Source organism: Triticum urartu, chromosome 3A (assembly GCF_056163025.1).
Source record: "Triticum urartu cultivar PI428250 chromosome 3A, HENAU_Tu73, whole genome shotgun sequence".
NCBI lineage: Eukaryota > Viridiplantae > Streptophyta > Magnoliopsida > Poales > Poaceae > Triticum > Triticum urartu.
The window spans coordinates 148,242,502-148,253,245 of record NC_141875.1 but is presented as its reverse complement, the minus strand read 5'-3'; the positions used below and the strand labels follow the sequence as shown (position 1 = coordinate 148,253,245).

The 10,744-nt window shown below is 44.1% G+C and overlaps 1 pseudogene; it reads right to left on the bottom strand.

Moving 5' to 3' along the window:
• Positions 1-793: 793 nt before the first annotated feature.
• LOC147978985 (uncharacterized) lies at positions 794-7,778 on the bottom strand (annotated as a pseudogene).
• Positions 7,779-10,744: the final 2,966 nt, after the last annotated feature.

Genomic DNA, 10,744 nt, shown 5'->3' with positions numbered 1-10,744 from the left:
GTCATCGTCGCCTGCTCGTCCTCCTCCCAGCTGGAACGCCCCGAGCCCGGTGCCGCTCGACCCCGACGCCGGCTGCTTCCCCGAACGGCGCCGCCCTCTGCCGCCCCCCATCGCCGGTGACCCTGCCGCCACCTCCCCGAGCCCGCTGCCATGACCCCTCCCGCTCCTATGTGAGCCACTGCCTCCCTCTTCCTCCCTCTCCTCCTCTATGCGCGCGCGCCGCCATCACCATGCTCGCCCGCTGCATCCCGTGGCCGCCGTCGCGCCGCACTTGCATGCTGCGCCACCCGCGACCTGCGCCTCGGCCCCCAGCGTGCATCGCCGCCCTGGGCGCGTCCTGCCCCGCGTCGCCGCACCCCCGGGCTTCCCTGCCCGCACTCCGCGGCCGCCATGCGCTCGCGCGCTCACTACCGTCGGCCCTTGCTCGCCCGCTGCCGGCGTTCGCCCCGCGGTGCCCCATCGGCCAGCGCCCGGGCTCGCCCAATTGGCGCTCGCATGCCCGCACGTTCACGGGGCTTCGCCCCAGCAACCGCGCCCGTTAGCCTGCTGGGCCCCCAGGGCCAATGACAAGTGGGCCCCCTGCCCAGAACGTTTAAAAAAAGAATTTTTTTAAAAAATATATATAATAAATAATAATAATAATAATAATAATTAATTAACTAAATAATTAACTTAATTAATTCTGATTAAATTAACTAATTAAGGTTAATTAACCTAATGACTAATTAACCTAATTAACTACTGTTAATTAACTAATAGAGTATGACAAGTGGGACCCACGCGTAAGTTTGACTTAGTCAATCCCTGTGACTGCTGATGTCAACATGACCTCATGCTGATGTCGTAAATCCATTTTCGAATTAAATTAAATAATTAATTAAATTTCAGAAATTAATAAAATCTTTAGAAAATCCTATCTTTTAATCCGTAACTCGGATTAAAATATTTTCAACATGAAAGTTGCTCAGAACGACGAGACGAACCCGGATACGCAACCCGTTCATCCGCCACACACACCCCTAACATATCAAACTCGCAACTTTCCCCCTCCGGCTCCACTGCCCGAAAACACGAAACACCGGGAATACTTTCCCGAATGTTTTCCCCCTTCACCGGCATCACCTACTACCGCGTTAGGGCACACCTAGCACCGCTCATTGTCACGTCACGCATTGTCATGCTTATGTTTGCATTATATTTATTGTTCTTCCCCCTCTTCTCTCGCTAGACACCGAGACCGACGTCGCTGCTACCCAGTACGACCACGGTGTTGACGACCCCTCTCTCTTGCCAGAGCAACCAGGCAAGCCCCCCCTTGATCACCAGATATCGCCTACTCTTCTCTATACTGCTTGCATTAGAGTAGTGTAGCTTGTTACTGCTTTCCGTTAATCCTATCCTGATGCATAGCCTGTCCTTGCTACTATTGTTGATACCTTACCTGCAATCCTAAATGCTTAGTATTGGATGCTAGTTTATCATCAGTGGCCCTACATTCTTGTCCGTCTGCCATGCTATACTATCAGGCCGTGATCACTCGGGAGGTGATCACGGGCATATACTATATACTTTACACTGTTACGTTACTGGAGAAACTGTTTGGAGATGGGGGCTGAAGGGGCAGGTGGCTCCATCCAGGTAGTGGTGGGCCTGGGTTCCCGACGGCCCCCGACTGTTACTTTGAGGCGGAGCAACAGGGCAGGTTGAGACCACCTCGGAGAGAGGTGGGCCTGGCCCTGGTCGGCGTTCGCAGATACTTAACACGTTTAACGAGATCTTGGTATTTGATCTGAGTCTGGCTACTGGCCTATACGCACTAACCATCTACGCGGGGACAGTTATGGGCACTCGACGTCGTGGTATCAGCCGAAGCCTTCGTGACGTCAGCGACTGAGTGGCGCGCGCCGGATTGGACCGTAAGCCTGCTCTTGTATTAAGGGGGCTAGTTCTGCTTCCGGCCGCGTACGCAACGTGCAAGTGTGCAATGGGCGATGGGCCCAGACCCCTGCGCCATAGGATTTAGACCGGCGTGCTGACCTCTCTGTTGTGCCAAGGTAGGGCTGCGACGTGTTGATCTTCCGAGGCCGGGCATGACCCAGGAAAGTGTGTCCGGCCAAATGGGATCGAGCGTGTTGGGTTATGTGGTGCACCCCTGCAGGGAAGTTAATCTATTCGAATAGCCGTGATCTTCGGTAACAGGACGACTTGGAGTTGTACCTTGACCTTATGACAACTAGAACTGGATACTTAATAAAACACACCCTTCCAAGTGCCAGATACAACCGATGGTCGCTCTCTCACAGGGCGACGAGGGGAGGATCATCGGTTAGGATTATGCTATGTGATGATACTTGAAGGACTTCAGTCTACTCTGTTCTACATGCTGCAAGACGGAGGCTGCCAGAAGCGTAGTCTTCTAAAGGACTAGCTATCCCCCCCTTATCCCGGCTTTCTGCAGTTCAGTCCACATATAATAGCCTTATTCCAGTTGATACCAATGCATACATATGTAGTATAGCTCCTTGCTTGCGAGTACTTTGGATGAGTACTCACGGTTGCTTTCTCCCTCTTTTCCCCCTATCCCTTCTACCTGGTTGTCACAACCAGATGTTGGAGCCCAGGAGCCAGACGCCACCTTCGACGACTACTACTACTCGGGAGGTGCCTACTACTACGTGCAGCCCGCTGACGGCGACCAGGAGTAGTTTAGGAGGATCCCAGGCAGGAGGCCTGCGCCTCTTTCGATTTGTATCCCAGTTTTGTGCTAGCCTTCTTAAGGCAAACTTATTTAATTTATGTCTGTACTCAGATATTGTTGCTTCCGCTGACTCGTCTATGATCGAGCTCTTGTATTCGAGCCCTCGAGGCCCCTGGCTTGTAATATGATGCTTGTATGACTTGTTTATGTTTTAGAGTTGTGTTGTGATATCTTCCCGTGAGTCCCTGATCTTGATCTTACACATTTGCGTGCATGATTAGTGTATGATTAAATCGGGGGCGTCACAAACTCACTTGTGTTCTACTCGTGCATATAACATCAAACCATAAAACCTAGGCTCAGATGCCACTGATGGGGAACGTAGTAATTTCAAAAAATTTCCTACGCACACGCAAGATCATGGTTATGCATGGCAACAAGAGGGGAGAGTGTTGTCTACGTACCCTCGTAGACTGAAGCGGAAGCGTTGACGCAACATAGAGGAAGTAGTCGTATGTCTTCCTGGTCCAACCTATCCAAGCACCGTTACTCCAGCACCTCCGAGTTCTTGGCACACGTTCAGCTCGATGACGCACCCTGGGCTTCGATCCAACAAAACTTCGGGGAGGAGTTCCGTCAGCACGATGGCGTGGTGACGATCTTGATGTTCAACCGTCGCAGGGCTTCGCCTAAGCACCGCTACAATATGACCGAGGTGGAATATGGTGGAGGGGGGCACCGCACACGGCTAAGGAACGATCACGAAGATCAACTTGTGTGTCCTAGGGTGCCCCCTTGCCCCCGTATATAAAGGATCCAAGGGGAGGGGGCGGCCGGCCAAGGAGGGCACGCCAAGGGGGAGTCCTACTCCCACCGGGAGTAGGACTCCCTTCTTTCCTAGTTGGAGAAGGAGAAGTGGGAAAGAGGAAGAAGAGGGAAAGGAAAGGGGGGCGCCACCCCCCTCTCCTTGTCCTATTCGTACTAGGGAGGGGAGGGGCGTGCGGCCACCTCTTGCCTCCTTTCCTCTTCTCCCTTAGGGCCCATGTAGGCCCAATAACCCCCGGGGAGTTCCGGTAACCCCTCGGTACTCCGGAAAAATCCCGATTTTACCCGGAACGATTCCGATATCCAAATATAGGCTTCCAAAATATTGATCTTTATGTCTCGACCATTTCGAGACTCCTCGTCATGTCCATGATCACATCTGGGACTCCGAAAAACCTTCGGTACATCAAAATACATAAACTCATAATGAAACTGTCATCGTAACGTTAAGCATGCGGACCCTACGGTTCGAGAACAATGTAGACATGATCGAGACACGTCTCCGGTCAATAACCAATAGCGGAACCTGGATGTTCATATTGGTTCCTACATATTCTACGAAGATCTTTATCGGTCAGACCGCATAACAACATACGTTGTTCCCTTTGTCATCGGTATGTTACTTGCCCAAGATTCGATTGTCGGTATCTCAATACCTAGTTCAATCTCGTTACCGGCAAGTCTCTTTACTCGTTCTGTAATACATCATCTCACAACTAACTCATTAGTTGCAATGCTTGCAAGGCTTATGTGATGTGCATTACCGAGAGGGCCCAGAGATACCTCTCCGACAATCGGAGTGACAAATCCTAATCTCGAAATACGCCAACCCAACATGTACCTTTGGAGACACCTGTAGAGCACCTTTATAATCACCCAGTTACGTTGTGATGTTTGGTAGCACACAAAGTGTTCCTCCGGCAAACGGGAGTTGCATAATCTCATAGTCATAGGAACATGTATAAGTCATGAAGAAAGCAATAGCAACATACTAAACGATCGGGTGCTAAGCTAATGGAATGGGTCATGTCAATCAGATCATTTACCTAATGATGTGATCCTGTTAATCAAATAACAACTCTTTGTCCATGGTTAGGAAACATAACCATCTTTGATTAACGAGCTAGTCAAGTAGAGGCATATTAGTGACACTCTGTTTGTCTATGTATTCACACATGTATTATGTTTCCGGTTAATACAATTCTAGCATGAATAATAAACATTTATCATGATATAAGGAAATAAATAATAACTTTATTATTGCCTCTAGGGCATATTTCCTTCAACGCATAATTTCAAAAGGTAAATTCCAATCAGGTGGCTGAACAATAGGTGTAGAGATCAATGCTTTCTTAAGTATTTCAAATTCTTCTACACAATAATCATCAAAGACAAATGGTATATCTTTTTGTAATAAATTAGTCAGAGGCCGAGAAATTTTTGAGAAGTCCTTAATGAACCTCCTATAAAATCTGGCATGACCAAGGAAGCTTCTTATACCTTTGATATCCTTGGGACACGACATCTTTTCAATAGCATCAACCTTGGCTTTATCAACTTCAATGCCTCTTTCAGAAACTTTATGCCCCAAGACAATACCTTCATTAACCATAAAGTGGCACTTTTCCCAATTCAAGACAAGATTAGTTTCTTCACATCTCTGCAAAACTCGATCAAGATTGCTCAAGCAATCATCAAAAGAGGATCCATAGACGGAAAAGTCGTCCATGAAAACCTCACAAATCTTTTCACAAAAGTCAGAGAATATAGCCATCATGCATCTTTGAAAGGTAGCATGTGCATTACATAAACCAAAAGGCATATGTCTATAAGAAAAAGTACCAAAAGGGCAAGTAAAAGTAGTCTTTGATTGATCTTTAGCTGAAACAAGTATTTGAGAGAAACCAGAATAACCATCTAGAAAGCAGTAGTGTGTATGTTTGCATAATCTTTCTAGAATTTGATCAATAAAAGGTAAGGGGTAATGATCCTTTTTAGTAGCCTTATTTAATTTGCAGAAATCAATTACCATCCTATAACCTGTAATAATTCTTTGTGGAATCAATTCATCTTTATCATTAGGAACAACAGTAATACCTCCCTTCTTAGGGACACAATGAACATGACTTACCCACTGACTATCAGCAACGGGATAAATTATACCTGCCTCCAGAAGCTTTAGTATTTCTTTTCTTACCACTTCTTTCATTTTAGGATTTAGACGTCGTTGAGGATTACGTACTGGTTTGGCATCTTCTTCCAAATTTATTTTATGTTGACATAGACTAGGACTAATGCCCTTAAGATCATCAAGAGTATATCCAATAGCAGCACGGTGCTTCTTCAGAGTTTTCAATAATCTCTCTTCTTCATGCTCTGAAAGGTTAGCACTAATAATAACAGGATATATCTTCTTTTCATCAAGATAAGCGTATTTAAGATTATCAGGCAACGGTTTAAGCTCAAACACGGGATTACCCTTGGGTGGAGGAGGATCCCCTAAGATTTCAACAAGCAAATTGTGTTTAAGAATAGGCTCCTGCTTCAAGAATACTTCATCTATTTCCCTTCTTTCATTCATAAACATATCATTTTCATGGTCTAGCAAATATTGTTCTAAAGGATTACTAGGAGGTACGGCAATAGAAGCGAGACCAATAATTTCATCGTTACTAGGCAATTCTTCTTCACGGTGTTGTTTACTAAATTTAGAGAAATTAAACTCATGAATCATATCATCCAAGCCAATAGTAACAACATTCTTTTCGCAGTCTATCTTAGCATTAACAGTGTTCAAGAAGGGTCTACCAAATATAATGGGACAAAAGCTATCTTGTGGGGAACCAAGAACAAGAAAATCAGCAGGATATTTAGTTTTCCCACACAAGACTTCAACATCTCTAACAATTCCCATTGCTGATATAGTATCTCTATTGGCAAGTTTAATTGTGACATATATATCTTCTAACTCAGCAGGTGCAATTTCATGCTTAATTTCTTCATATAAGGTAATAGGTATAACACTAGCTCTAGCACCCATATCACATAAGCCATGATAAAAATGATCTCCTATTTTAACAAAAATAACAGGCACACCTACCACAGGTCTATGTTTATCTTTAGCACAAGGTTTGGCAATTCTAGCGGTTTCACCGCAGAACTGAATAACATGCCCATGAATATTATCATCCAAGAGATCTTTAACAATAGCAATATTAGGTTCAACTTTAACTTGCTCAGGAGGTGTATAAGTTCTAATATTGCTTTTAAGAACCACAGTTGAAGCTTTAGCATGATCCTTTATTCTAACCGGGAAAGGTGGTTTCTCAACATAAGAAGTAGGAACAATAGGATCATTATAAGTGACAGTCTTTTCTTCAACTTTAATAGGTGCAGCTACTTTTACTTCTATGGGAGGATGATATTTAAACCACTTCTCCTTAGGGAGATCAACATAAGTAGCAAAAAAATCACAGAAAGAAGCCACTATCTCAGAATCAAGTCCATATTTAGTGCTAAACTTACGGAAAACATCGGTGTCCATAAAAGACATAACACAATCAAACTTAAGTGTCATACCTGACTCCTTACCTTCGTCGAGATCCCAATCTTCAGAGTTGCGTTTAATTCTATCCAATAAATTCCATTTGAATTCAATAGTCTTCATCATAAAAGAGCCAGCACAAGAAGTATCGAGCATGGTTTGATTATTATGAGAAAGCCGAGCATAAAAACTTTGAAGAATTATTTCTCTTGGGAGCTCATGATTGGGGCATGAATATAACATTGATTTAAGCCTCCCCCAAGCTTGAGCGATGCTTTCTCCTTCGCGAGGCCAAAAATTATATATATAGTTGCGATCACGATGAACAAGATGCATAGGATAATATTTTTGATGAAATTCCAGCTTCATTTGTTTATAGTTCCATGATCCCGTATCATCACATAGCCTATACCATGTCGATGCATCTCCCTTCAAAGATAAAGGGAAGACCTTCTTCTTAACAACATCATCGGGTATACCTGCAAGCTTAAATAATCCACAAACTTCATCCACATAGAGTAGATGTTCATCAAGATGCTTTGTTTCATCTCCTGTAAAAGCATTAGCTAGCAGTTTTTACATCATACCCGAAGGAACTTCAAAAGGAATATTTTCATTTTTAGTAGGTTCAGTAGGTTGAGGAGCAACTCTTTGCTCTACTGGTCGGGGTGAAGATACCCCGAACAAGCCCCTCAGAGGATTACTTTCCATAATAACAAGTGACAGTAAATTTCAGCACACTATATAAATTTTTCCTTAGCAAATTCCACCTACCAAAGGCGCTTCACTCCCCGGCAACGGCGCTAGAAAAGAGTCTTGATGACCCACAAGTATAGGGGATCTATCATAGGACTGTTGATAAGTAAGAGTGTCGAACCCAACGAGGAGTAGAAGGAAATGATAAGCGGTTTTCAGCAAGGTAATCTCTACAAGTACTGAAATAAGTGGTAACAGATAGTTTTGTGATAGGATAATTTGTAACGAGCAACAAGTAATAAAAGTAAATAAAGTGCAGCAAGGTGGCCCAATCCTTTTTGTAGCAAAGGACAAGCCTGGACAAACTCTTATATAAGGAAAAGCGCTCCCGAGGACACATGGGAATACCGTCAAGCTAATTTTCATCACGTTCATATGATTCGCGTTTGGTACTTTGATAATTTGATATGTGGGTGGACCGGTGCTTGGGTGCTGTTCTTACTTGAACAAGCATCCCACTTATGATTAACCTCTATTGCAAGCATCCACAACTACAACAAAAGTATTAAGGTAAACCTAACCATAGCATGAAACATATGGATCCAAATCAGCCCCTTACGAAGCAACGCATAAACTAGGGTTTAAGCTTCTGTCACTCTAGCAACCCATCATGTACTTATTACTTCCCAATGCCTTCCTCTAGGCCCAAATAATGGTGAAGTGTTATGTAGTCGACGTTCACATAACACCACTAGAGGCTAGACAACATACATCTCATCAAAATATCGAATGAATACCAAATTCACATGACTACTAATAGCAAGACTTCCCCCATGTCCTCAGGAACAAACGTAACTACTCACAAAGCATATTCATGTTCATAATCAGAGGGGTAATAATATGCATAAAGGATCTGAACATATGATCTTCCACCAAATAAACCAACTAGCATCAACTACAAGGAGTAATCAACACTACTAGCAACCTACTAGTACCAATCCTGGACATGGAGACAAGAATTGGATACAAGAGATGAACTAGGGTTTTGAGAGGAGATGGTGCTGGTGAAGATGTTGATGGAGATTGCCCTCTCCCGATGAGAGGAGCGTTGATGATGACGATGGCGATGATTTCCCCCTCCCGGAGGAAAGTGTCCCAGGCAGAACAGCTCTGCCGAAGCCCTAGATTGGTTCCGCCAAGGTTCCGCCTTGTGGCGGCGGAGTTTCGTCCCGAAAGGTTGCTTATGATTTTTTTTCTCATCGAAAGACCTCATATAGCAGAAGATGGGCATCGGAGAGCCAACAGGGGGCCCATGAGGTAGGGGGCGCGCCCAGGGGGGTAGGGGGCGCCCAGGGGGGTAGGGCGCGCCCCCCACCCTTGTGGACAGGTGGGCCCCCCTCTGGTGGACTTCTTCCGCTGGATATTTTTTATTATTTCCAAAAATGACTTTCATGGAGTTTCAGGACTTTTGGAGTTGTGCAGAATAGGTCTCTAATATTTGCTCCTTTTCCAGCCCAGAATTCCAGCTGCCGGCATTCTCCCTCCTTATGTAAACCTTGTAAAATAAGAGAGAATAGGCATAAGTATTGTGACATAACGTGTAATAACAGCCCATAATGCAATAAATATCGATATAAAAGCATGATGCAAAATGGACGTATCAACTACTCGATCGTTCTCATTGACAGGAAAAGCATGCCTCCAAAATGTTTTTATCTCTATCTTTTTCGCTTTGAGCTCTGGCACCTATACAAATCCCTACCTCCCTCCATGAAGGGCCTTTCTTTTACTTTATGCAATTTTTATTTTTAATTTGAGTCTCCATCTTCTCTTATAAATCACCAACTAAGGGGCACTATGATCGTACTTGAGCATTGTGTGTAGCTAATATGCAAGTGTGTTTCATGAATGGATCAAAGATTGAGCATGGTGGGCTAGGGATAACTTATTTTAGCGTTGATATTTTGAAAGAGATGGTTGCTTGTTGGTATCCTTGAGTATTAAAGTCCTCATGTCAAAACTAGACTATTGCTTTGAACCATTTAAAAGTCCAAATGTCCATGGTATAAAGAAAAGAATATGAGATGACACTACTGTAGGATGCTGCTAACGCAACACTACGATCAGAGACCCTTCGACGAAACTATGTGCGATGTAGGGCATACGTTTCAGTTCAATTAACTGTTTGCAATGAGGAGGAACAAAATAAATGGGCAGCCAGATGAAGGTGTGTGCGATATACAACATACGATTCACTCGGATGAACTGTTTGTGAATAGGCAACACAAAAGAAACAGTCAGCCAGATCAAGGTGTGTGCGATATACGGCATGCGGTTCACTCGGATGAACTATTTGCATTGAGATAAGAGAACATAAACGGTTCAACTTAACAAGATGTGTGTGATACACGGAAAACAGGTCTGTAATCAGAAATGTGTGTGAAGACCGATAATAACACAGACGGTTGCTTCTAATAAGACGTATGTGATATGCTCTGTCTACACAATATCTATTGGCCATTGGGGGACGGGTGGTCATCCGGATACGCCATAAGGATGCGAAGAGGCATCCTATATCAGCAAGGACTAGCTAGCTATTCCACCAGTAGCTCATGTAAGAGATTCTCAAGTTAAGTGTGCTCAGGCTAGAGCAGCCATCAGATGGGTGACTGGATGGGAAGTTGTGTTGATGTTAAATTAACTGATAGGATGGGTCGTATTTGTCAAATTAAACGACTGATAAGACCGATCCCATGAGTTAATTTAACCTCGAGGTCCTCGTTTTTTAACACATGTTAAAGAAGGTCTACCGCATTACCTTTTGACAATGTGCGATACGTGGCATACAATTGTTTGTCAAATTAAATGACTGATGCGACCCATCCTATGAGTTAATTTAACCTCGAGGTCCTTGTTTTTTTAACACATGTTAAAGAAGGTCTACTGCATTACTTTTTGAGAATGTGCGATACAAGGCATAC